Source organism: Falco naumanni, chromosome 3 (genome assembly GCF_017639655.2).
Source record: "Falco naumanni isolate bFalNau1 chromosome 3, bFalNau1.pat, whole genome shotgun sequence".
Taxonomy (NCBI): Eukaryota; Metazoa; Chordata; class Aves; order Falconiformes; family Falconidae; genus Falco; species Falco naumanni.
Window position 1 is genome coordinate 117,828,985 of NC_054056.1, and position 27,762 is coordinate 117,856,746.

The 27,762-nt window shown below is 42.8% G+C and overlaps 1 pseudogene; it reads left to right on the forward strand.

The window, feature by feature from the left end:
* The first annotated feature begins 20,547 nt into the window (after window positions 1–20,547).
* LOC121084788 lies at window positions 20,548–27,461 on the forward strand (annotated as a pseudogene).
* The last annotated feature ends 301 nt before the right edge of the window (window positions 27,462–27,762 follow it).

The window sequence follows — 27,762 nt, forward strand, 5'->3', positions numbered from 1 at the left end:
GGAAGAGAGTAAGATACTGTTTACATTTCTGGCCAGGAGAAGCAGCAGTGTCAGCCTGATAGCTTCAGTCCTCTAGTCCAGAGTCGGCTTTATTATGTGAGATGACTCTTTACAAAATAGTTTAAGTTTCTGACTTCCTTCCCAGTTTTTATGTAGGTTAGATGGGGCACCGCATCTTTCTGTATTGAGATGCAGAACTTAGCACAACATTATGGTCCAGCTCTCAGGCTGGGTAAAGGCAGTGCTTCAGCATAAAGAGGTGATGACAGTAATTGCCTGGATCAGAGAGACAGAGACCCTTTGTGATAGTCAATAAGCCTTCCACATGGCCTCTGGTTGTCCTTAAGCACACAGCTTTGAAAGCAGCAAGGAACTTAGCAATTCTAGAAAACCTGAAAATCATTAAAAAAGGTTAGTTCATAGTTAATCACAATTTCCCAATGAAAGGTGAAATGCTAATTATTTCCCCCTAATTACACTAAAATCTTCAGAGGATTCAAATATTGGCATGACCTATAGTTTACAGAGACCCAGATGACACCCACATACCACCTAATTAGCAATGACTTTCCACAGAAGGCACCTCTTTGAAGCATTACATTTTCCACATGCTTTTTCATATTAACACTGCAAAAATAACCCTCCCTACTTGCTACAATAGAGGATGAGTCAGACACATCATTGCAGAGCACCCAAAACCTTCCCCGACCAGAATAATCCTTGTAACACTTGCTAATAAGTGAAAGCGGAGGGGGTCTGTCCTCATCTCCCTGTCAATGGGAGTTAAGTGTGCATAGGGAGGAGAGAACACAATTAAAATTAATAATTTGCATTAGCTACACATTATAATGAATACACACTAACCATCAGGGAATAATTATCTGGTTGTATTAGTAACCAGGTCATGCTTTGGTCCATGGCCCTGCAGCCGCAAGATATGACTTGCCTTGGTTTCCAAAAAGCAGCAATGCTTCAGAGATATCCAAGTCAAGCACACAGCTGCTGGGGAGAGCAGGGCTGGCAATTAACCATTAGTGTCAGACCTATGTACGTCCCTCAGTTCAACCATTATTTTTTTTCCGCCCTAGTAGGAGGCAAGAAATGTGGAACTTTGCGGACACAAGAGGTCATGCTTTTGACTGGTGACCTTATGGAGGAGCAGCAGCGTTTCCCATCTGAAGCCTACAGAAAAGAAGCAGGAGTTTCACTTTGTGTTCTTGCTGGATTTGTCAGCTACACAAGTTGTTCTGTGTCATCAAGGATTTATTCACCACAGCAATGTGAATAAATCATTGTCCTGACAGCACTGAAATACACTCTTATGCATGCTTAGGAAGCAGGGGGTAAAATACAGGCAAAGGTGGAAGTCAGGCTGTATGGAAACATGTGTGTCTGTTGAAAGCATTTTCTTATGTAAAGAAGACTGACATTTCTTGCAGGCTGATGCTCCTAGTTGCAGTTACCGGTAAAGAAAAATCTCCGATGTATCAGCCACTGCCCAGGGAACCTGGCAGGAGAGAGGAAAACTACAAGTGAAATAAGGCTGATATGGAAAATGTTTGCCCTTACCGTACCTGATCTGTCTCCCCCAATCCAGTTAACGCAGAAAATAAATACAGCCATAAGGAGAAGGCACTTTAATTAGACAGCTTTTGGGTTCTAAAGCCTCAGTCCGTATTTTGACAGACTGTTTCATGTTTTCTCCACCTTGCTAATCCCAGTGGCAGTGTGGAACATGGTACAGGAATCAGTACAACTAGGATCTTCTGAGCAAACATTTCCCTCCCGCAGAGGACCTTTCAGTGGGGTGAGGTGAAACACTAGCAGGAATGGGGACTCACACCTGTTTCTGAAAGTTTGTTGTCCTTTATCCTGGTATAGAGTGGATTCACCTGCCTTAAAAGAGATCGCCACAAAGAAAACCCCACCGCAGGGGAATGGGAAGACAAAGGACGTTGTTGATTCAGTGTGGGAGCAACGCTTACTTTCTCAGGTAAAGAAACAATATATCTAGGACTCGTTCCAGGATGAAAAAAAGGGGAAAAAAAGTTAATTCTCCTGGGGTGTGCTTTTGAAACGAAGTGCCAGATACTGGAATCCTAAATCCACATTATCTAAATGTTTAAATAAATCTGCAATATTATACTGGTTTTGGCAGGGGTAGAATTAAATTTCTTCCGAGTGTGTGGCTTGTACGTGGCTATATTTTGGATTTGTGATAAAACCATTGCTGATAATACACCTATATTTCAGTTATTGCTGAGCAGTGCTTACACAGAGTCATGGTCTTTTCTGCTCCTCATGCTGCCCCGCCAGTGAGTAGCCTGGGGTTGGACTTGAATTTGGGAGTTGACACAGCTGGGACAGCTGACCCCAGCTGACCCAAGGGATAGTCTATACCATATGACCTTTTTCTCAGCAATAAAACTGGACAGGAGCGAAGGTTACCCAGGGCTGCCTTTGTGCAGTGACTGGCTGGGCATCAGTTGGTTAGTAGCAAGCAATTGTTCTTTCTCGCATCACTTGCTTTTCTTGGTTTTTTAATGAGTTTTTTTTCCCCTTCTTTTTTTAAAATTATGTCTTTATCTGCCTTTACCAGTATTTAACTGTATTTATCTCAACCCATGGGTTTTTGCACTTTTACCCTTCCAATTTTCTCCCCCACCCCACTGGGCAGGAGGATGAGCAAGTATCTGTGTGGCGCTCAGCCGTCCACCAGGGCTAAATCACAACATACAATAATCCAAATGTCTGAGCTCTGAGAAGCCTTGGCACCCCACAGCTCATCACTCATCTCAGGGCACTGAAGACTATGGTCCTTCAAGTACTATTTCTCAGAATCACAAAATGTTTGAGGTTGAAAGGAACCTCTTGAGATCTTCTAGGCCAACTCCCCTGCTGAAGCAGTGTCAGATACAGCAGGTTGCCCAGGACTGTGTCTGGTCTGGTTTTGAACATCTCCAGGGATGAAGACTCCGCAGCCTCTCCAGGCAACCTGTTCTGGCTGCCCTCCAGACTGCCCTGACAGCAAAAAAATTTTCTTTTGTCTACTTTTTTCCTTTACTGAAATGTATGTGAGCTCCTTTGACATGAAGTTGGGGAATACCTAGATTCTTAGGGGAAATCATAGGCCGAAAAGCATCTAGATCAGTAAAAAGATTCCAGTGCTGCTGGAGGGTTGCTTACTTTAGTCCTAATCTTGTAAGTTGTTTCTTACGTGGTAAGTGGAGGTCATTTGCTCGGTCAGATGTCTACGGATAGATGGGCACTCTTGTATGAAACAAGAGGACCTGCACTTACACAGAGCGAGCCAATGAAACAAAATAATACATCCATTATTAATAAGCATTTTAAAATGGTATTCTCTAGGAAAGATGATTTGATAGAAATTGAATCTTTTACCATCAAGGATGAACAGCACATTGGGGTTGGTGTGTCTTTTACCCCAAAACAGCAGGAGTGAAAAAAACCATATTCACCTTCTTCTGTTTGAGTAACACTTCATACTTGCAGTTATTCTAGATGTTACTTGATGTGGAAATACCACGCTGCTTTTAGGCCAGTAGCTGCCTTAAACCAGAAAGTTTTTAGGCCACTTGCTCAGGATTGGCAGAAGCTCCCACAAAGAGGCCTAAAATCTGGACTAACTGGTAGATGTTCCAGAAGCCAAGGCAAGATGGTCAAGCCTATGAAGCAGGAAACAAAAGGATGGTCTAGGATTATGTATTAAAATGTCCTTTTGGTCCTGGAGGGACTCTCCTTGGCCCAGAGTCATGAAGCTTCTTGAATGTTTTTAATGCAGTAGCTATGGTTTCATCACTGGGCTAATACTTCTTCCAGCAGATTGCCCTGAACAGAGCTGGGTTCAGTAGACACATGCCTCCCATGGAAAATTTTAGAACAGCGCAGTCCACTTCAAATCTGCCAGAGGTTAGAGTTGGTGGTGAAGAGGATAAAGGAGACATTTTTCACCTTTTTTCCATATTTGGCAAGTGGATTATTGGATGTGTTAATAGTTTTGCTCTGTAGCTTGTACAACCCTGTTTTATTGAGTAATTTACATGACATATAGTAGGCACATTCAAATAGACAATATTTGGAGTTATTTTTCATGTTCTTCGATCTCCTCTTGTATTTTCCATCAGCAGAAATGCTTACACCTATTATATACAACATCCACTCGCTCATTTTAATTCACCCCTCCCTCTTAACAAAGGATTTAGAGAAAGGAACAATTTTATTGAATAATTACCATCATTAATCCTTGCCTGTTGATACCTGAATTGTCATTCCATCCCCTAAATTTGCTTATATAGCAGCTTTCATGCAATGCATCACAAAATACTTTACAAATAATAGCTTAATGAAACACAATAGAACAACAAATCATTACCAGAGCAAAAGGACATGTCATAAAATGTTTTTGAACAATGCAAGTGATATCAAACAATTTAAAAACAGATACAGTCTGTGCTCCTTGTACTTCTCAGCAGAAGGCAATTCTGTGCATGAGGTGCATAGCAAGTAAGAGCTTTTGAGCCATGCAGGTTTCAGGCAAACTTTTCTGTGGGCAGATTTTCCTCTGATACAAAAGGATGTCCATAGATTTAAAGAGATTGTGCTTTAAAGAGAGTGTGCTTCCATTTAGGATTCATTTTGCTAAGAAATTTATGATTTATTCATACCTGAATATAAGCAGGACAGGAATTTAAATCAAATGAGTGTTCCTAGCTAAAATCCTTGTATCTGGCCTTTCCAAGGATTCCATTTTCAAAGTGGAGGAGGCAATTTTGCACTTAGGGGTGTCCTGATGGGGACTTAAAATAGGCTGGGAACTGTACATTCAAGGACATCCTAACTGAATGTGTAGTGACTTTAACCTTCAAATATATCTCTGATCTAGTAAATTTTAGGGAGATATTCCTAAGCAGTACTAGTGGGAGAAAACATAAAAGCCTTGTTCTTCTGGACCTTAGGAAGCAAAAGATACTGCTGAATGTGATATAAACCTGCTTTTTCTTCCCGTTACTTTGTGTGGAGGCAGATCTGAACCACAATCAATCATAGATGAGCTGTTTCTTTGTGCTGTCTGCTCAAAGGGGTGGGGGTGCTCAAGGTGCAGCGACAATTACACCTTGGCAAAGCCAGAACTGCACCAGGATCCCTAATCCATCCTGGTGCATTAAACAACGATGCCTTGTGTCCTCTTACAGGAAGAAACATGAAAGTTTTTTCAATCTGAAAGATTTCTGTCCAGGAATAACTGGAAAATGCTTCTGATTTAGAAGGTATGCTGAAAATGCTTCCCAGAGGCTGTAAACTGCTACAACTGTGGACAATATCAGCAAATAGTCCCATGAAGAATTGCAGTAATATCCGTGCGAAATGTGTGGATAATGTTTTCAAGTCCCAGGTTAGACATCAGTCGCCACCTCCCAGCAATATGCCTTCAATAAGATAAAGATAATGTATATAGCAGTATTCATTGTACAGTTGGTTGTGCTGAGGCAGCCCTGTTGTGCTGAATGGATGAATGGCCTCTGACAGACAGTGAATCAACCCTTTCCTCTACTGCAGAAGGGCGAGGGAGGATTTGCACAAACCGAGGAAGAATTCAGAGTTGTTCAGACTACACGAAAGGTGACCAAGTGATATTATGATACAAAAGTATCTACAAAATCTAGCTGAAGGTAGAACCGAATGCTGTAGCTGTATGGAGTACCAGACAAGGTCTGCCAGCTTTAGTGGAGAAACAGAGGGGAAATGGCTTTCTCAAAGTCCCACAAGAGGTTTGTGGTTATTTTGATTTCAGTACCAACAGCCTGATTTCTTGGCAAGGTTATATGTGCATATATTATATTTAGTTGGTTCCTAGTCAAAAAGATGTAATTTAAATGGGGAAAGTGGTAAGAGAGGGCATTGATCCTAGGTCAAGAACATATGGGAGTCCAGCTGCAAACAAAGATTGTGTGGTATTCTAAAGCAGCTTCTAACAGCGCTAATGACCTGGGCATGAAAACCATGAGTTGAAGCTGATTATGAAACTTGTTGGAACAGATATTAATTTAGTTGAATTTTCTGTGAAGATGATGATTGTTGTTGTTAACGTCTTAGATTCTATCTTCCTGTTAAATTTCAAAGAACTACAGATCATAGAACCATATAATAGCCCAGGTTGGAAAGAACCTTAAAAAATCATCTCGTCTAATGTTTCAAGGGAAAGGGAGACAAGATGATACTATCTAGCACCCTGTCCATCGCTTCTTGAAAGACTGCAGTGGTGGGGACTCCACCACATCGCTGGGGAGGCTGTTCCAGTGAATGATTGCACTCACCGTAAAAAAATTCTTTCTTATACTGAGATGAAACCTCTCCTTGTGCAACTTGTACCAGTTTCCCCTTGTCTTCTCCATGTGGCTTCTTGTGAGAGAGACCCTCTGTCCTCTTTGTAACCACCTTTGAAGTACTGGAATACTGTAATGAGGTCCCCCCTGAGCCTTCTCTTTTCCAGGGACAAAAGGCCTAATCCTTCATTCTTTCCTCATAGAGCAGGTTCTTCTTCTGATTGATAATTTTTGTGGCCCTCCTTTGGAACCTCTCCAGTCTGCATCTTTTTTGACTTGTGAGAACCAGAACTGAGCACAGCAGTCCAGCTGTGGCCTGACAAGGGCTGAGCAGCGTGGGGTGATCACATCTCTGTCTCTGCTAGTAATGTCCCAGTGGGTGCAGCCCAGGATCCAATTTGCCTTCGCTGCTGCAGCAGCTGGCTGCTGACTCCTGCTCAGCTGGTTGTCCACCAGGACCCCCATGTCCCTTTCAGCAAGGCTGTTCCCCAGCCACCACAGGTGCTGGCCTGTACTGGGCTCTTTGGTTGGGTCATCCCAGGTGCAGGACTTTGCACTAGTCTTTGTGAAACTTCATACAGTTGTTGCTCGCCCGCTGGTCTCTCTGTAAGATGGCTTTCACTTCTGACATGTCCACCTCACCACCCAGCTTGGTGCCATCAGCAAACCTGGTGAGGCTGCTGTCAATCCGATCATCCAGATCATTTGGAGGTGTTGAACAGTGTGGGGCCCAGTACTGATTCCTGGGTGACCCCATCTGTGACAGGCTGCCAGTCTGAGAAAAACACACTGATGACCACCCTCTGGGTGCAGGTTGTTAACAATTTCTACCCATCTGGCAGACCACCCACCCAGTCTGTATCTCACCAGTTTGTCTAGGCGTAGGCTGTGGGAAACAGTGTTGAATGCATTGCTGAAATCCAGGTAAACAATATCCACTGCTTTCCCCATGATGACAGAAAAAGTTATTTTGTTGTAACAGGCGATCAGGTTAGTCTGGCATGATTTGCCCTGGGTAGATGTGTTGGATTTTCCTACAGGCAAATGGATTTGTACTCAACTATATGTATGTTTTAAATGTTGGTATGCTGGCATATTTGTGCGTTAAGCCCTGCTCTTTGAAAGGCTATGTTCCCCTTCTCTCAGAGTAGAATTGCCACTACCCAGCTCAACAGAACAGTAACACAAGATGGAAGAGAACAAGACTCTACAACCTTGAGTGGGCCCAAGTACATTCAGTAGTGTAATATAGTCTAGACCTAGTAGTATCCTCCAGAAAAAGTACAATGACATAACTCATATAAGCAGACCTTCTGCTTTTATAGTTTGCTATTATACTGTCCATTCACATTGAGTATACTCAATAACTTTATCTACATGAATTTCAGAAATATGGCCTCATTCCAAGCATAAAAGTAAGGTAACAGAAGATAAAAAGTGTTTTAACAAAGTCAAGGACAAGGTACTCAAAATTTGATATATGATGCGAAAAAAATTCTTTCAGTTTTTCCCTCTCTTGTTATGGGTTTGGGTAACACTGTATATGTGTGTCCTTCCATTTAGCACCAAATCAATTAAAGCATTTTATATTCTTGTCAAATCACTTTTTAAAATACGTAAGATTCAGCATCGAAATTAAAAAAAAAAAAGTCTTGCAAAAAGAAAAAGAAGAAAAAAACTCCAACCCTCCTTGTAATTTAAGTGTGTATGGACTGGAATCAGAAAGGTGTGTAGGCTCCGAAACCCTCCACAGCATTTACTTTATCTTATAACCAGGAACTGTAGGTTTTGATCCTTACCTTTTACAAGTCATGGAAAAAGGAATTAATGTTGAATAAACAATCCCTTGTTTTTCTCTCCGGAGTGAAAAGGCCATTGAATCTTCTGACTGACAAGAAGCAATGGATTTTCCTTTTATTTGCAGTGACTGGGTGTCGCATCACTTCATGGAGATAGTCATTGTGAACTGCATACACAGCACAGAGAAAATAACCTCATCTATCATGTAACAATCTCAATAATCATCTGTGCACCCAAAGCACTTCCCTTCCACCCACTTCCACAGATGTTTCTGTGCTTGAAAGTACTAGCAAATTCCTATCCTTGAACAACAGGACATGACAGCTTGGAGCATTTGCCCATCAAGCTTAATGGTGTCTCTGGTTTAGGGGTCAAATTTAGCTTTTAAGAGAAAAACCCCACAAATCATCCATACAACAACAAGGAAAATCTTTCCTGTCTTCTCTAACCATTGACTTACATCTCAAAACAGGACAGGAAAATGAAAAAAAAAAAACTTGAATCATAACTTCTTTAAAGTAAGTACCATGCAACTAACCTGGCTGGCATGCCCCCATTCTCCATTGCCACCCGAATGATCCATCACCTCTGACAACAACTGGAAGTGGGCTGGGATATTGGCATGACTGGGCTGGTTTGCTGGCATCTGCCCCCCAAAATATGCCATTCTCCTGCTGGGAGAAGGCTGCTTTTGGCAGCATAAGTCTCATTATTACTTCCTGACAGCCCCATGCTGCTGTTGCAGCAGTGCTAACCTCTCTAAAACCATCAGTGGTAAGCTCCTTACTTTAACTATGGCAAAAGCTAAAAAAGAGACCAAGAATTCTGAAATCTCCCCAGAGCTCTTATATCCAGGGAAAAACTCTTTTCCTGGAGGAAGGGGTGTCTGAGCCAATAACTCAGGTTTTGCAGTTGCAGTGCTCCTTTCCTGCAAATCCCCTGGAGTGCTCTGCCAGCTGTGAACCAGATCCTGGGATGCCCGTGAAATCCTTACTCAGGTAAAGGTCTCATTGACATCAATGGCCAGTTAGTCAAAGATGATGCATCACTGGGACATATACAAATATCTTTATTCTGCTCAAATCCAGCTATCTTTGGGGTGACAAGAGAAAGAGGAATAAAAATGGTGCAGATATCAAATGGCAGAATTAGAAAAAAGAAAAGGTAAGTGATACTTGAAGAGCAATTGTCTACCTTTCAGAAGCCTCAGAGAATGTTTGCTTGAAAATATCTATTTTTTGTTCTCTTTAACTGTTAACTGAAAAGTATAAAATTAAGTTTCAGACAGTTTAGAGTCAGTTCGTGCTCTTTGTGCCCCACACATGTAACAGTTATGCAAATAATTGGCAGCATACAGATGTTTATCCTCATTAAAATCATCCAGCAATCAAAAACTTCTACACAATGCTTTTCTCTAGAAATAGTAATATTTGTAATTCTCACTTTCTTCATCCGTTCACTTTCTTCCTGCATCTTACATGATGCAGCAGTCACATATTTTTAATAGTGGTTTAGACATGTCCTGTAAATATGCTGCAGAATATATATATTATATATATATATATATATAATGGAATACCAGAATTCCATGGACTCACATCAGATGAGATAACTTCACAGATCCCACCCCATAGATGACCATAAAATCATTAAAACATACTGAAATTAATAAACTGGGAAGGGCAGGATTCAGAACTCTGCTTGCACAGCACCAAACAGTGTCCTCTCCAGTGCATGCATTAAGAGGACTTCGTCCAACATCTATAGCATCTCCTGGGAGGGTTTGACTGGGCTCATTCAGCATTACCAGTGAGATCAGTCAGGAGTAGATATGAGGTCTGGTCTCATCAGTAGAAGTGTCAAGGGCAGTTTTAGGTAAGCGGAAGGCAATAGGACGCAGTTATATTGCTCTAAGTAGGGTGGATATGGTTATTCACGTTTATTCTGGGAAAAAAAAAAGACTCAGACAGCGGCGTTAAGCTATCAGTCATTGCAATGGGCATGCGGTGTGTCTCGGTGCTTGTTTGAACAAGGATATATGGGAAAGAGAGAGACAGTGCTATTACAGGCAGATGCTGGGTTTTTTTTAGCTCTGGCATTAATTTTTCACCCTGTGTTCCTTCTCTTCAATTTCTAGAAAGGAAAGAAACAGAGCTAACCATGCAAATGTCCTTCTGCTCTGCCTCCAGCTATAAGCTTAAGAATTATTGGCTTAACAACCCTGATTTGTAGGCACACACCCCCACACCCTTCAATGCTTTCTAGCTCAGCGGCTCTGTGAAGACCTCTTTGAAGGTGCAGCTCTTTAAAAAGGCTCTAGGACTCTGCAGCAGTAAAACAGAAGTGTTTGTTGCTAAATATAGAAATGCACTTGCTTCGGGTGAGGATCGTTAGCTTCACGTTCACCTTTGGAGCTGCATTTATAGGTACAGTATAGACTTTAAGGAGAAAAAGTGAGAGGTAGAAGCTAAAAAGGAAAGAATCAGACAGTAAGAGTGCCTGCTGAAGGGTAAAAGGCTTGGGCTAGTGAGGCTGGGCTACTGGCCAGCAGTCTGATGCAGCCCTGGGAAGGCAAACACATTATAAGATATATTAGTCAGAGGGGTTTTTTAATTCACCATAGCCCAGTGCTGACCCTATTTCTTCAAACACTGGTAAACCGGTGTCTGAAAATACTGTGTAAAGCTGTCCTCACCAAATCTGAGGAAACACATGTTCAGACCAGGAGTAAAGGAATAAAAGGAAATATATGGGAAGGGAGAAGGAGGTCAGTGAAAGCTGGGGTTGGGGTCTGAATGAATCAAAAAGTCTCAGGACAATAATCAGTCTTCTTTTAAGCTGTAAATGGTAGGCGACACGAGTGCAGTAAGCTGAGGTTTCCTATCCCATTTCCCACAGGAAAATTGAGCCCTTTCTGCTGGTTGCAAACAGCGGTGACTTCCCTCTGTTATTTTTGCTTTTGAGGAAGCCTAGTACTCTCAGCTGTGGTTGTGGCTGGGTCTGCAGCAGACTTGAAAGCAGTTGAAAAAAAAAAGAGATTACTTCAGGCATTCACATTCACACCGCTCACAATGGTTCCATATCAGATCCCCATCTGGGGCAGCAGCAGTTTTCTGTCTGTTGGGAGGAAGATAAAAGGACAAGGCAGGTGAGTTCTGAGGGAACTGGATTTGTGGAGGCTTTTTCCTGTTTAATATTAGTGCAGTGTTGTCCTTCAGTACATGTGGGACTGGCGCTAAAAAACCCAGACATAGGGACTCGCATAATATCAAATGGAATTGGGCTTCTGGCTCCTTGGTGCAGGACATTTGGGAGGTATTTCCACTCAAACCCAAGAGATTTAGGAGGCCAATGGGACTCGACAGAGCTACAGCAATCAGCCACAAGCCTGGCAGCAGATCCCTGGGTTTTTGAATGCATCTCCTCCCTGGTACCACAAACCCTCCAGCCCACCTTCCTACCCATGTGTTATCCCACATAGATGTTAATTGTGCAGAAGCTGGAACCTTTCAGACATGGAACCATCCTTCCCATCATGCAGTCATTTAGCACCTTGTTCTGATTCAGAGCAAAGTATCGTGCCTGTACCTTGCTAAGGGCAGTGAGCAACTGCTGATAGTTTCATGTCTGAGTGTGCACTACAACCTCCTTTACATCAGCCATGTGTCAACCCTATCCACACCCGCGTATTCTTAGTGAGTATTTTAAATGTATGAAAGTGCAGAGAATTTCTTATAAAGGGTACATAACAGAGGGACTGACTGACCCCTCACTGTCTCTTCCCATAAGAACAGGGGCCATGAGGTGAGGATTGTGGAAGACAGAATGAAATCAATGGGAAATGATTCTCCATGGAATGACAGGAGCTCTGCGGAATTCCCTGGAAGGGGTGCTTGGGTGCAAAACTGCATGGGTTCAAGGGAAAAATATTTTGAGGAATAGAATAAGTAGGAGTGGGGAGGTGAAGGGAGCGGAGAGGAGAGGAGAAGGGAAGGGGGGGAGGGGAGGGGAGAGGAAGGGTAAGGGAGGGGAGAGGGAGAGCGGAGCAGATCCTTCAGCTGAAAAGGATCAAAGACTGTTAGTGTGTTACAGGGACAGTGTGTACATTCCTGCTTTGTTCTTACTGTTCTCTAGGCATCTACTAATGGACGTTTTCTGTGCAGATGGACTCCCCACGTCGGGGAACTGGTGGGAGCGTGACGATGCTGTGCAGGGAATGAGCTGGGCGCACAGCCTTTGTGGTCTGTCCTGCCACTGCTGGCTGGGCCCTTGTCATGAACAGTGTGGCTGTCCACATATCCTTAGATGTGCTTGTGTGTCTGTGTGTCAGTTGAAATGTGACGCTCCAAGTACTATTAAAAAAGTATCTTTTATTAAATAGTGTATTTTGTGGTTGTGGTTTGTTGGGTTGGTTTTGGGTTTTGTTTTGGTTTTTTTCTTTTTGTTTTGTTTCTTCCCTTCTTTAGCTTATTTTGGTATTTGTTATGAACAACAAGTTCCATCACAATTAGTTGCCTTGGCTACTAATGATTTTGTTGTATTTGTATATAGCTTGTATTTAAACATAGCACCTAATCTATCTACTCTGTGTTGCTTAATGTGACAGGGCCCTAAGAGGCAGTGAGCTGATAGTTATAATGGCATCCTCAGTTTGGTCTTCGGGGGGTGCGGATTGTTTTTCTGGAAGTAATATTTAGCAGAGGGACTTTATGAGATCACACTGAATTTGATACACTCTATATGTATACCTATAACAGTTCCTCCCATCATGAACTGTTCTCTGGCTATGGTATGATTAAAGAAATTAAGGCAGCTATGTCTGCGTGCAGGTGTCTGGTACCTGGGAACTCACAAGGCGATGGGTTTCTTCTGTGAATTCAACCAAAACCCAGGAGGTGTCCAACAGCAGCAGCACCCCATGGGCCCAGCCACCTGCAGCAGCTCTGAGCAGCTCCTGACAGCTGAATAAACTGTGTGTTCCTATGCAGTCATTTCCTGGAAAAAAGTCAAGTTAGATGAAAAGACATGTCTGTTCACTGTGATTTAATCCAGGTCACACCAAGCTGTGCCTGTGTCCCCTGGCCTGGCCGGAGGTTTTAGGAAAAGGTCGACTCACTGTCTTGGAGCTGCATGCTTGAGGAAACAAATATTCCGAGGGAGCTTACAGTGGTCTCCTTAACAGTGAGGCTGGGGTGATTAATTCCCAGGTGAATTTTGCACCAGTTAGGGGAAATAAAGGAGCTCACTAAGGAGTTATGGCCTGATACTTTCAGTTGTAGAGAGTCTAAGAAAAGAGTCTGTGTAGTCAGGTGCCCAAAGTCAGTTTTGTGGCATGGTGAAGTGACCCCTCAGCCCCAGAAGTGAGACACAGTTGGCATTGCAGCTGAAGTCTGTGGGAGCCCAGGAGGCTCGGCGCCTGTGAAAATCGAGTTGTTTAGCCTTAGTAAAGGGAGGTGAGGATGAATGAGGTAGCATCTTTTCTTCAAAACAATACCACAAGTGTTGCTCAGCTGGTGCCTGGGACCCCCCACCAGCAGCACCTGTGCCACCAGCTCTCTGCTTTGGCTTTGTGCAACTCCAACTGAAGAAAAGTGCGAGAAAGTATTTTGTGCGTTTTGGGGGGTTTTTTTTGTCTGCCATGTGAAACTATTACCATGAGAGTAGGCAGGAGCAATGTAAAGGCTTTGCAATGTATGTGCCATGTTATATATCACTAGCACAACTCATTCGTCATCCTTAGGAGTAAACACAACGCTTTGGTGAACAGAAGCCCAAAGCAATAGCAATCTCAGCATCTGGGATGGATCCATCCTGGCTATGTGTCCCTTGATCAATCACATGTTAAGTTTTTGCCCTTGAGTACTTACTCATAGCTGTGTTCACTCTTCATTGGCTCTAGAGACAAGATTGTGCTTTGGTCAAGGTTTGTGACTGGTCAGAGAAATAAATTTGCAGCATGAAATCTTAGCCCTGCTGAAGTCACAAGGAGGTTTGCCATTAAACTGAATGGCTTGCACCTGAGGCCAGAAAAGGGCTGTTACGATCATATGGACCCTTACTCAGTGGTTCCCTCATCTCATCCTCATAACACATGGCTGAACCCAATGCACAATGTCAAAAAGACATAGCATTAATTTACTACTGGACAGCACACTAGTTAAGTACTCTAAATACTTAATGGAACCATTGAACCTTGTATTATATTTCCAGTTTGAACTTCATTAACTTGCTCCCAGTCGATATACCTCGCTATGCCCTTTACCGCAATGGATATGCTTATGGCCTCCTCAGGAGGTCTTTTTCACTTACACAAAATTTGCTTCTTTTTTTCAGAAGTGCAGGGGATTTTAATAGCATGACTCTACTTTGAAAGGTAGCCTTTTGAAAAAGTCACGCTTGTGCTGAATAAAGTTGCTGCCCACAGTTTTTCAGTCATGTCTGCTTATGCAGATGAACCTACTCTTTTGCCTTGCAGAAATGATCCTGACATTGAAAAAAGGGGGAATGCTATCCTGGTTTTCCTGAAATAACCAAGCTTTTAACTAAAGGTATGTCTACATGATCCAGTGGAAGCTCATGCAGAGAACCTAGTTCTTATTAGGTTAGCTCATCAGCAGTTGCTAGACCTGTGGTGCTCTAAAGCAGGAACCTTTACATTAATGCTACTGACTGCAACAAGCAAACCCTGGAGGGGGTTTCAAGGCCAGACAAACCCGCTCCTCCAGGTAAGGTCTGGTCTTCTCCTCTCTTCCAGGGGTAGATTTGGGAAAACAGTGCATATAGTTGGAAGCAAAGCCTTGAGTGTGCAGTGGCCCCATATCTACTCCTCCCCAGTTTCCCTGGCTTCACTCAGTCAACAGGGACAACGAGGCACCTTCTACAGGCAATTCAGTCCATCTGAGGTGTGAACCAGCTGGTGCCTCCAGCTCTCACCACTGTCAACAGAGGGACCTCGGCACAGTTGCTCCCTAAGCAGAGGTGTTTAGGTGCCTACAGTCAGATGGTATGAAAGCAGGAGCAAGGGACGTGCCAGCCTTTATCCTGTGGCATAACTGTGTTTCTTCTCAGAACTGCTCTGAAATACAGACATATGTAATTGCTTTTAAATAAACGTTTCAACACAAGCATAAAAAAATCTTAATGCCTATAGCATTGCACTTATGATGAGCAGCCATACAATAGCTAAACAACAACTTCTGTATATACCCAAGGAAAAAGGGCCTTGTAATAAGTTAGTGTCAAGCTTCTAGGGGATTAATATACAAAGATTGAGTTAAGCATACATTATTTTTAAAAACACTTAGGCAGCATCTTTCTATGCAGCATGTTATTAAAATTGACATGAGTGACTATTAACTACTGTACATAAGCACACTCGTGTCATAACTTATGCTTTATTATGCAACTACAGGTAAGTACATAAAAATTCAATATACTGTATTGCATCTTATTTAGATTGCTGTTCCAGTGAAATATAAAGTGTCACCAACAGATTTGCTCTACTAGCAATTCCATAGTAAATTACAAACAGACTCAATGAAGCTAATCCTCTTGTAATTTATTTAACATGACTTTTTTCCATTTATATTCAAGGTGCATTTTGACAAATATGCTACACCGTTCAAAGTAAAAAAAACCACACCACCCTAAAACCCCAACCCAGCACTTAATGTCTCATGAGGCCAGGATTAAATAGCTACTGACCTAGAACCTCTGCATTTAAATAAACTTCAAGAGAGTGCCCTTCATCTGTTGTGTTTAAGGATAAAGACTACATGAGAGCACAGAGAAGAACCACCACAGCAAAGGGCTGCCTGGTTCGTCGCCCCAGAGAGGTTCAGAGGAAGGGTATTTCAAACATAGTGAATGCCAAGGGAGTCTTTCCCTCCTTGTGGCTAAGAGTCAATAACCTGACTGAGTCAAAGACTTTAAAACCATTGTACTTAGCAGATTCACATATCTTCTATAAACGTGTATAAACCTCACATGGACAGTTTTCCACTTTTAGGTACAGTTCTGTCCTGTGGCAATAAGTCTGCAGTTTGGTTATGAGCTTTCTGAAAAAAGTAGTTTCACTTGTTTGTTTTAAATCTACTGCCTGAACATTACAGCTGGTGTTTTTAATCCTTGTATGACAAGAAATAGAAAATAAATATTTCCAATTCATTTTCTCCAGCCCATTCATGATTTTTTGTTTCCTTGACTTTTCGTCAGGTGTCACATTCCTCTTCCGTTAAATGTGTGTGCTTGTATAAATTATTTCTCCTGCCATTCCTGAAATTCTTGGGAGTTAAAAGGAGATTACATAAGGGCAGACTTTGGCACTAACTGTCCATGACATAGCTGCAGTGCACTTACGATTAATAAAATAAGTTTACTCCAAGAAGTGCTATATAAAATGGAAAGCTGAACATGGGCACAATTTCTCACTCGTAACAAGGTGATGTCTTCATCAGATACCTGCCCTAAAATATCTGTGTAACATAATCTGATCGACACTAGAGTTAGCCAGGGATTAAACGAGACAAAAATGATCACCATGAATTTGGAAAGATTGTTTTCTTTAAAACACATTAGGTTAAAGAAAAACTTTACAGATCAAAAGAAATATGACCCAAAAAAAATCTAGAGGGAAACTTGGGAGATCAACATTAATGCTTAATCTTGATGTAGATGAAGAAGCAAGATGCTTTTTGGGGGCTACATTGATAAGAACCATATAAAACACTCTCCACAAATGATCACCAGATATGACAAATGGGTTTTGGCAACCTTGGTTGTTTCAAATAGCAATTTTCACAAAACAAATCCCGAGTTTATAACTAATGAGAAGTGTTAAACTGGTCAGCTAAAGCTTGTGATGCTTTCTGTTACTGTTCAAATCAAGACAGCTGTAATGTCAACTGCAGTGCTGCATCCAGCAGGCACCCAGGTCTGCAGTGTTCCCTGAGATTCATGGAAATTACGTGCCAAAATCCCAACAGAATTCCCTTGCAAATAGGCACTCCATTCCTCTTGGTTCTCTGGAAAATCCCATCCTCGGGCCCTTCCAGCAGTACTTTCTTTGACTGATTTCTGTATTAATCTGAGTGCTTCAGAAAAGTATGCAGTCGACTACTTAGTCTCTGTCCTTAGAGACATATTTTTAATGTTCATTTATTTACTTTTAAAATGTTTTTTTATATATATACAGTAATATCATTATAACCCACTCAATTCAATTAGCAGCACCATGAAAAAGGGATGGAGGTTTTTGTTTGATTCAATTGTAAGCAAATGAAGCAGTAATAAACCCCCAATTAGCACTGAGGAAAATAGGCTGAAGGATTATTTTTTTTCCTAGCATTTCACTGTAAACAAAAATGTGTGGCTGGCATTCAAGAGGAAGGAAAATACAATTTGAAGACACTTAAATCTTCAGTGATTAATGTCATGCCAAGTGACTCATTAAAATTCCCATAAAAATATGACCATAGGAAAGAATTCTCTTCTGAAGAAAAATCAAATGTAATTAAGAAGAGAGAAATTGAAAGAAGGGGAGAGGAATTACTAGCCAAAATCAAGCTAAGCTCAGCTGTCAGATAACCTGTTTCAAGTGGGGCGACCAGACCCTTGTTGAGAGCATCAGACTGGGGACCAGGAGGAGTGCACCCAGGTCCCAGTCAGTGTTGGCCCAAACCCTTCATGTGACATCTGTCAGATTGCTCGCTGGTGGCTCAGTGTCTTGGGCATGAAGTGAAGATGATGACAATCCCCTTCTCCCACCCTCAGACATTCTTGTTGGTTTTGCTCAAGTATTTGTGCCAAATGTGTAGAAGATTTAGCCTGAGGAGATGGTAAGATTAGAAGTGCCTTTCTTGTGGTTTGATGAGACAAAGAGTAGCTTGATTGCAAGGTGTCAGAGGCGTTAGGACCTCTTCCTGATGACAAAAAGTCTTGAGCATCAGATCCCGAAGTATCATGTTCCCTACTCCTATAATCTGAGGACAAATACATTTACAAACCCATCCCATAGCGTGACAGCTTGAACTGATGCTGGACTGCTGTGTATCACTGACTTGCACTGCTGGTTCTCCTTTAAGGCTCTTACCCACTTCTGACGTCATTTCTGTCACAGAGTGCATCGCAGGACCAGGTTTTGTCAGGAGCCTGGCACTGACACCCCCTGCCTCGAACACTCGGATTTTTGCACTGCAGCCCTCAGCAATTGGTTGAAGGTTTGGCTTTAATCGTGTTGTTCAACCTATGTGGTAATTCGTACCTGGCTTCAGCATGCTCCAGTATCTTATTAAGGTGACAGGTGGTCTGGCACAGCAGAGACAGGTCTGTTGTCTGTGGCAAAAAACCCCTCTAACAATAAAATGTTGTCTTGATTTCAGCATTTCCTCCTTGCTTACTGAATATTTCAGTTTGATTATCCTGGGCAAAATGCTGATCACATTTGATTTCTCATTGGTTTGGTTTTTTTTAGGATTTTTTTGTTTGTTTGTTTCTGAAAAGGGAAAAAAATATATTCTGTTTTATAAGTGGTACTGTGCACCACAGATGCCCTATGAGGATTCAATATGAGAATACTGCTTACTAAATGCAAAGTGCAAACAGGGAGAGGAGAAGGCAAGGGACCAAGTGCTATTTATAGCCTATATTCAAGTCATCTGGGCTAAGTACTGCGACTACTTGTCTCCACTGGCAGTGCAGGGACTGACTGCGAAGCCTAAACTGGGCTGTCCACGCTGCTCTTGGACAGAAACATCATGGCTTTGTACGTCTAAGCAAAACACCTTCCTTAGGCTGCCTGATACGGCCCCAGGACTCTCAAGCTACACCTAACACCAGCCAAGCAAGGTCTGTTTGCCACCGAGGTCAAGCACGTGGTGCAATCCATGCACAGACGGGTGCCTGCCTCCAAAAAGCTGTCTGGATGTGACCCTGGCTGCGGTGGCGTCTGCATCCTTCCCAGGCATTAGCTGGGAGAGTCATGGGTTGCAGTCCCACTGGAGTCACGATAAAAGTTGAACTGCCAAGGGTGATCAGAGCACTGAAGCGCTCTCTAATATGAAAAGTCATTTAGCTGTCAGACCAAGAAATGGCAGCTTAGATACTGATCTCGAGGCCAAATATGGTTGACACAAATAACTCGTGTCCCTTGTAAAGTGAAATTTTCCTTCATTAAACATAGATGCATGCAGTGCAGTGTTCAGCAGTTTGCTCTTTTATATCCAGGCTCTGATTGTTTTATTTTTATCCTTTAAGAGAAATCAGATGTTAGAGAGGAAGCTATTCTTAGGCTGACTGTACAAGTGATCAAGCCAAGCATATCCATATAGGACAGCTGCTGGCAAATGACAGTCCAGGGTTGTGCTTTCATTGCAGAAACAGCAGCGTGAGTGCTGGGCATGCAGACGTAGCACCCTTGGGCAACAAGAGAGGAGATGTCATCGTGCTTCTCGTTCTCATCTCAGGTCCTCAGCAGCGTAAGAGTCTCTTTATACCAATAATTCATACAAGAAAACTAATTCCTTCATATTACTACCTCATTTGCATAGCCATTAGCCCTACTGCGGAGGCTGGCCACATCAGTGCTAGCCCCAAGGCGATAAATTGTGCCGGATGATGCTTCCTGGAGTTAGTCAGAAGTCTCTGCTCCATGCTACCAGGTTGGTAAGCACAGACCCAACAACTAAAGCAGAATCAGTAGCAGCGTGATAGTGTCTGGGCTCTGTCCCTCACCTGTAATTGTCTGAGTCTCATCAAAGAAAAGACACGGTCAAGAACCACTGCTCTTCTCTCCCCACTGTAGGAGCAACTCCCTTAGCCATTGGTGTGGGCTGCAGACCAGAGAGGTGGGGGAAATGTCCTCAGTCACTTCATAGATTGGACAGGGAAGGGGAACACCCTTGAAAGGGTAGGTTTATGGTAGCAATAGTTCTAGAATCCCTCTGCTGCTCTGGGCTATATGTCAATTCCCTGTAACAAAAAATATACATTAACTGTTCCTTTTGCCGATCTGGGGGAGACTTCATCTTGTCCTGGGTGACCATACAGTGTCTGGCTCAATGGAACTTTGTTTTCATTTGGGATCTTTAGGTCTTGCTGTGCCAAGAAGAAATCCAACATGTGTGAGCGCATGTCCCCAGGCACTGGGAATGGGCTTTGTCAAACAGCTCAGGGGGTCCAGTCAACCCATCCTGTCCCTTGTCACAACTGTGAGAGCAACAACCTTCTGGCACACCAGAGCTGCACAGGGCAGTCTGTTAGTGTATGCATGGTGCAGCACGAGGGAGGTTGTGGTTGGCTTAGGAGTGTCAGCACTGAAGATGACTATTGGTACTGGGTCCTCAGAGTCTAAAAATTACATGTATTAGTAAAGGTTGCCTGTTCTCTTGCTCCTGAAGAGTCACCGATGACGTCACATGCTTCTTCTGAGCTAACGATAATGAATCAGGTCAACCTAGGTGAAGGTAATTAAAAATATCAGCGCTTCAGTAGGCCCACACAGGGCAATATAAAGGGTCTGATATTTTTTCTTGCTAGAATTCCCATTGTACCTTGGGTGGTATTTTTATTAACCTCATCATAGCAGCAAATCAGGCAGGCAAGTATGGTTGTGAATTTGCTTACAGAGACATGGTTAGCTTGTAAAATACAGACTACTAGCTCTGAAGCTTTGCGGAATTTCAAAACATTGTTATCTTTTCATAAATTTAAAGGATTCTGGGGTTTATTTAAATCTTTTTTGCAGCTGAAGTTTTTCAGAGTCTCACCTCCATAGATTAAAATCTTCTGGTAGAAACATGCAAAGAGGGAAGGAAAAAGAATGAGAAAATAGGTCACATAAAACAGAATAAAGAAAAAGCTGAAATAATGCGAGTTTCTTTATAGCTGAACCTTCACCAATCCTTGTGAGAAATGCAATTAGTGATGAACAAAGTCTCATTCTGTCAGCAGAACACTTTTGTTAGCAATTCACTGTGCAATGGTTAAACCAGGTTTGATTGTGCACCAGTAATACCCGTTTGCTTTGTGTTGCTAAGTGATCAAATACTGGAGATCAGATAGTGCCCAGCAGGCAAGCGCTGAGCCCAGCCCCAAATCTGCCCAACCTTATTGTTGATATTTGCTTTAAGGGTTGAGCTAGGACAGATGCAACAGCAACAAACAAGGGGAGCAGCAGCAGCTCTGCAGTGCTGGAAGTTCACTAGATTTGAATCGACAGTGCCCAGGCATGGTGGCACTGGTGTGTGAGGTTAAGAAGGACAGCAGAACAGCAAACAAGTGAGGAGCAACAGGGCAACACTCTGTGGTCAAATCCTGTGGAGGTCAATGGGGTCAGAGTGGAGACTGGAACCAAGTCATAAAGATGTAGACCAATCCATTCCTACTACTCTTCATTTACCACTGATCCTCAAAAAAAAAAAAAAATTGTGTCTAAAAATGGCCAGACTCCTTTAAGTGACAATGTTGCCTTTTGGGACAGTGGCAACAAAAAAATGATGCAAGGAATTGGGGTTTCTCAACTTGGAAGAAAGGAGTCTGAAAACAGGCTTTTGCTGCAGAGAGTAACAGAATCTACTACTCTCCATCCCCAGGGTGCAGAGGGCAAGAAACAGAGGGTTTAAATCCTATCAAAGGAGATTTAGATCAGGAAAAAGTTTTGTAACAGTAAAGATAATGAAGAACTGGGGAAGGTGGGGGGGTCCATTACCAAGTTTTTAAGAACAGGGTAGACAAATACCAGGTGGGAATGACTAAAATGTACCTAATCTTACCTTAAGGAGGAGGGGTGGATTATGTATTAGTTTAGCTTTATTTTCTATGAGCCAAATCCTTCTAATCTACAAAGCACTTTGGTGCCTGGCTCCAAGGATTCCCTTTAAAAGTGCCAGACTAAGACATTCTGAGCATTTTTGCTAATAGCTTCACTATTAACTACATTAATATGAGGTAATCATTAGTGTGTCTACTCATCTGACAATTTACTTATTGGCTTTTGCCTTTGGAGGGTGTGATCCCGTCACACACCAAGGTCTGGGTGCTGAGCATTAGCAACTCACTGAAGTCAACAAGAGTCAAAAGTCTTTATTCATGTCCCTGGCTGTGCCTTAATTTCCATTAAAATCCTTAAACATTTTATTTATATTTTAAGATATTATCATACGAATCTCTTAAACTACTACCCTGCTGATGATGCTTTTGGGAAATTGCCAGAAGAGATGTATTCTTGCCCTTTCACTGGATACAAAATTAATTAAACTAACCTCAGTTTCTTCACCGTAATGAATGCTATATTTAACTTGCTTTTTATCCAGCCAGGGGCTGGATGGGCTTACACCCATCATGTGAGTACTGATTACTCATATGATGGGTCCTGGTGAAGTCACTGAGTAACTTGTAAAAGTCTTGCTTCTAGGAATAAACGCTTAATTATTTCCCCCCTCTGTAGCCTGGTTTAAAAAATTAATCCTGTTCTTGGGTTGTCAGTCTACAGTTATAAAAGAACCTGCTCTTGGACTTCAAAGGAAGCATTGGTCATCTTGACAGCGTTCTTCCTCCAGTGGCTCCTGCGGGGATTTGGTTTGTCTTGGACCAACAGCTAGAGATCGTTAAGTCTTTTCAGGTCCCAAGCCTGCCTGCATTGCAAATTGCATCTTATCTTTCAGAAAGCATAGGTCATACCTGCCATGTCTTGATCTGTAATGAAAGGGATTTGCAGAAATATCTATTTCTACATAGATTCTCTGGTTCCTCAGAGTCTGACTGGTTTGGTTTTCTCTTTTCTTTTTTTTTTTTTTTTTTTTTTTTTTTTTTTTTTTTTTTTTTTTTTTTTTGTGTGAACCTCACTACCTAAATTCAACAAAAACTTTTAACCACAGTCAGAGGGGCTCCAAGCACCGTGTCCTGCCATTTCCCATTACTTTTTATTTAAAGACTTCCTTTTACCTGATGAGACTTCTGCTTATTAAATACACTTATGTAATTACACTTCCCGAGAGTCTTTTACCATCGGTTCTGGAAACCACAATCACAGGTGGAAACAGTCCTCCCCCTCCCTCACTGTATGTACAAGGGAAAGTGCCAACATTTTATTTACTTCCCAAACCGACTTTTCTGTCTTGCTGAATAAGACCTTTCCCCCTCACCTCGTAACCCACACTCTGCGTTTGCGTGTTTTCATGTAGACGATACAGGTGCTCCTCTCCGTTTATCTGAGCCCTGCTATAAATCTCCACGTGGCTGGGAGTGCAGCCTGCTGGCAGCAGCAAAAGCATGGTGAGATTGCTTGCTGAAGAAAAGTGTAACGGCTGCCGACATACTCTTTCGGCAGGTGCTGTTGGGAATTAGCTTGTCTTCCAGAGCTGACTCTCTGCCACAAAGCAAAGCCCTCTGGGTCTGAAAGCTGCTGAGATTCCTGTTAAGAGGCAGGCAGAAGCCGGGAATTCACTGAAGAGCTTGAAAAAAGAAGCTGCATAATGTCAGGTGATGTCTTCAGGGCGGGAAATATTGACTGGGAGTGGGGAGGGAAGGTTATTGATTCAGGTTTTTACCTTTCTGTAAGATGAGTTTTCGTCTGTTCCCCCTCCCCCTCCCTCCCCATGTCCCCACAGCCCTGGGCTTTCTGAGTGAGCCACTTTCCCACTGCAGAGGCTGCTCTGCTCCATCTCACGTCTGTTTCTAATAGGTGGCAAAGGTGCCTAAAGCTGTCCTTAATGCCATACAAATCTAAATAATTGCAGCTTCTCTGCTTTGCTGGAAAGCACTTGGGAAGCACAGATTTCTCCCCACAGTGCCCTGGTCTGGTGGCAGGGCATCCTGTGCACAGGTGGGAGGAGGATGGAGAGGAACAGTCCAGAAGCCATAGGGTTTCCCTGGTCAGAAGTACTGGGCTCAGAAAACTCTAGAAGTACTGCAGTCCGGGAGGGGAGATGCTGGGCCCTCATATACAGAAGATACTGGAAGTTTGTGGTCCACTGAGGAGCCTTTCCCACAGGTGCAGTGCATCCACAATCTGTTTTCAGTCTCTCTGATTGCCTCACAATATTACAATTACCTAAATTGTTATTCCCATCGGACACCACAGGGGTCTGCTACGGGCCAAAAGAAGTATCTGATGCACCAAACCCTTTGAGTGGAGAGCCCTGTGAGAGGGTTATGCCCTATGGCTCTTCAAACGGTGTTTTAAGTCACTGAAAAGGTTTCCTGGCAAGGAAGACAAACCCTCTGGCTCCTCACCCCGATTTATGAACCCTCCATCATGCCTCTTTTCAAGCTGTGTGTGTCCTCCAGTGTCCAGGGCAGGTGGAGGATCCCTGGGAAGTACAGGGTTACTGGAGTGAGGGACTCCTGGGGAAGGGCAAGGAGGGTGCTACATCCCCATGTCCCTGGGCATCTGGCACACTCTCCTGGGGGTAGCAGTCAGCACAACTTGGCAGCAACCTTGGTCTGGTGTGAAAATGGGTCTGCTGTGCTCTGCATTCCACACCTCGCCCAGCCCCCTCTCCTCTGCCTTGCCCTGGGAAACTGTCAGCCACAAAACAAACGCACACGCTTCGTTCATAGCCACTCACTTGGCACTCCTGTAGCACCATCCAGCAGTCAAACCTTCGGTTCCTCAGCCAAAAGGGAATATTAATTCCTGCCATGATGCAGGTGGGAAAAACAATGTCTGCAGAGGTGAAATGGAAGGCTGATTGTATGTCTTCCTCCTGCCAAGGGCTTCGCAGAGAGCTAACATCAGGTCAGTGTGTGCTCACAGCTCTCTCTCCTCCCTAAGGACCTGCACTGGCTCCGGCCGCTGCTCCCTCTGCTGTCAAACATGTTTGTCACCGCCTTCAGGTTCCTCTCAGCTTTGCTCATCCACCTGTAAACCTCCCCACTCCCTCTGCAGCTCTGTGCCCCACCTTTGCAGAGCTATCTTTGCTTCTTCTGTGGCCTTCTCAGTGCAGGCTCTCCCACTTCTTATTCCAGTACCGAAGTCCACCATCTCCTGTAAAAAAATTCAACTGTCCTGCACTTGACTGCTTCACCCCCTTCAACGGCTCACATTGGCTTCCTGTATTAAATACATTGAAAAAGAAACAACAACAAAAAAAAACAACCAAAAAACAAAAAAAAAAAAAAAAAAAAAACAACCAAAAAAAACCCCAAAACAAACTAAACCAAACCAAACCAAACCAAACCCTGTTTCTCCTTAACATCTCCCTGTCCTTGGCATTGAAGCATCCCATTCAGTACGAAAGGAAAATCTCCAGTGATGAGCACCACCAGCCACCTGCACGCGGCGTGCACATCCGCTTGGGTATTTACCTCTCAAATGAAGAACATGTTTGTCTGTGAGGAAGGAGCAAGGCTGTATAATGCCCTGGCCTGTGGTGGCATTTGTCTCTTCTTCCAGTGCATACCAAATATTAATTTACTTGAACATATAAAGCCGTTTAAATATTCCAGACACTTTGCAAATATTAATGCAATTAATTTGTCATCCCTCATTGCTAAAGATGATATTTTATCTCTGGCTAATAAAGAGCTTCTGTGAGGAAGCACTACTTAGATTTTTGAAAGTACCAAATGACAGGGCTGTGTTGTTTCAGCCAAACAAGAACTCCCCAAAGGAGTGCAGGGAAAGATGCTTTTGCCAGTGGAAAACTTTATCCCAACCTGTCAGCAGCCTTCTCCTTATGAACAGACAGCATCTCCAGCACAGGGCCAAGCAGCAAGGTCTGAGAAGGTCCTTTCTGTGTGGGAAGGTGACAGTGACCTCCTTTGCAAAGACTGTATTATCTACTGGTGAAAATGTTAAAGAGGACTACCTATGTACTATGGACCTTGAACTACCTATGTACTTCAGGAGAACCTATATACTAATACTAAGCACGCTCTGCCCTATTATGTTGCCGACTCCATCCTGTTCTGCTTTTGAAAGCTTAAAAGGTGACTACCAAGAATTATATGGTTACAGGTTTAAAATTTAGTAATGAGGTTCCCTTTAGCCTCCATAGGTGGAATCTGTATGAAAGCAATCACCACATTTTTCCATTAAGCTCAAGGGCCATCTAAAACCTTAGCTAAGTGAACTTCCAAGTGAGGAATCAGTGGCAGGGTACAGGGATAGCCAAGTGTAATTCATACTGGAATCCTTTCTCTTTGTGTTGAGAACATCAGGAGCCCTGGGTAAATACCCTCCTAGACCTGCAAGACAGATTGAGTCCTCCGCTTGAGAAATTGCTCCTTGTGAATTAAATTCATTATGGATGTGTAGATGTAGTATTTGCTGTGCTTAGGTTGAGGGACACTCTGAACTCTAAAAAGACAGAGACACTACGGAGGGAGCAAGCGAGTGAGTGAGTGGGGGCCCCGTATAACCTCAAAAGCCCATCTGTCAAATGTTTGATGAAAGAAGCTGCAGAACTGAAGGATCCTACAGATCGTTATGATGCACAGCTTTTGGAGGATAATAATTTTGAATGGCATTTTACTCTTAGATTTACAGATTCAGATTTTGATGGAGGGATTTTTCACGGGTGAATAGTACTGCCACCTGAATATCCCATGAAACCACCCAGCATTATTTTGCTGATGGCGAATGGCAGGTTTGAAGTGGGGAAGAAAATTGCTTTAAGCATCTCAGGGCATCATCCTGACACATGGCAGCCTTCATGGAGTAAAAGTACAGCTTTACTAGCCATTATTTGGTTTATGCCAATGAAAGGTGAAGAAGCAATAGGATCTCTAGATTATACACCAGAAGGAAGAAGAGCTTTGGTGAAAAGGTCACAAGACTTCTGTGGTAGCACATGTTCATAGATGGCCCTTTTACTACTAACATCTGCAAGTGTATCAAGCCAGGCAGACAAAGAGGCTAAAGAACTCACCAGTCAAATTAGCTTCAAGGCAGAAGTCACTTCATCTGGGAAGACTGATTCTGGACCATCAAACACATCAGGACTGAACCACTCTGCCACTCCATGTGAGCCCAAACAGGATGGTATAGCTAGAGCATTCCAGGATCCAGCAAGTGCAATGAACAGTCCCATGTGAAATGAGACCTTTAAACATGTAAATTCGGGAACTCAGAATAGCAGTGCAGCAGCCAGTCAAGAGCCTGCTCTGCCTGTGTCCTCTAACATGTCCATGAGTCCTTGGCAGTGAGGTGCCCAGCAGCAGAGGTGGGCTCTGTCTTCAACTGACTTTAATTAGCAGCCAAGAGTCAGCATGAACCACGCTGGATCAACTCTTCTGACTGTATTTCTGACTTTTGCATTGGCAGCTGTTATATTTCGTACAATATGTTTGGGTACTGACTATATGTTTGAGTTATAAGGTTATTCATTCTAACAGCAGTGACTTCAGTGTTTCACTGCACTTTCTGTATTGGGTATGACATGAGAACTGTTTACAAAGATTACCTTTCGTATTTACACTTAAATCCTTATGATTGCTAATGTACCTACTTACTTAAAATCAAAGCTGGACATTTAACTAATACAGGTGTTAACTGAGTACCTACTATATATAAATTAAAAAAATAAAAAAGAAACAAAAAGATCAGCCTGACTGAATAGAGAGCTTTGGTCTGAACCCAGATAAAAAAAAAAAAAGAGAGTTTATCACCTTTGGAAGA